Raw genomic sequence first — 262 nt, forward strand, 5'->3', positions numbered from 1 at the left:
GTGCTGCCGCAGTGGTGGCAGAGTCTCTGTCTAAGGGAAGACGTCGGTACAGAGACGGCGTTTAGTAGGGAGCGAACAGCCGCACTACATCGTGTGGAAGGGGATGAGAGTCGTTCTAAGGCGTCTTCCGTTACAGGGGGTCCGGGAAGCCTCACTAAGTCTGAGACAATCGAGCGGCAAAAGCGTACGTCCGACACGCGGATAGCCGCCGCGAATGAGAAGTGGTGCGGGCTGCCTAAGGTCCAAACTAGTACGGAATCAA

The sequence above is a fragment of the Eimeria mitis genome, genomic scaffold, assembly GCF_000499745.2.
Source record: "Eimeria mitis Houghton genomic scaffold, Emh_scaff7179, whole genome shotgun sequence".
NCBI classification, from domain to species: domain Eukaryota; phylum Apicomplexa; class Conoidasida; order Eucoccidiorida; family Eimeriidae; genus Eimeria; species Eimeria mitis.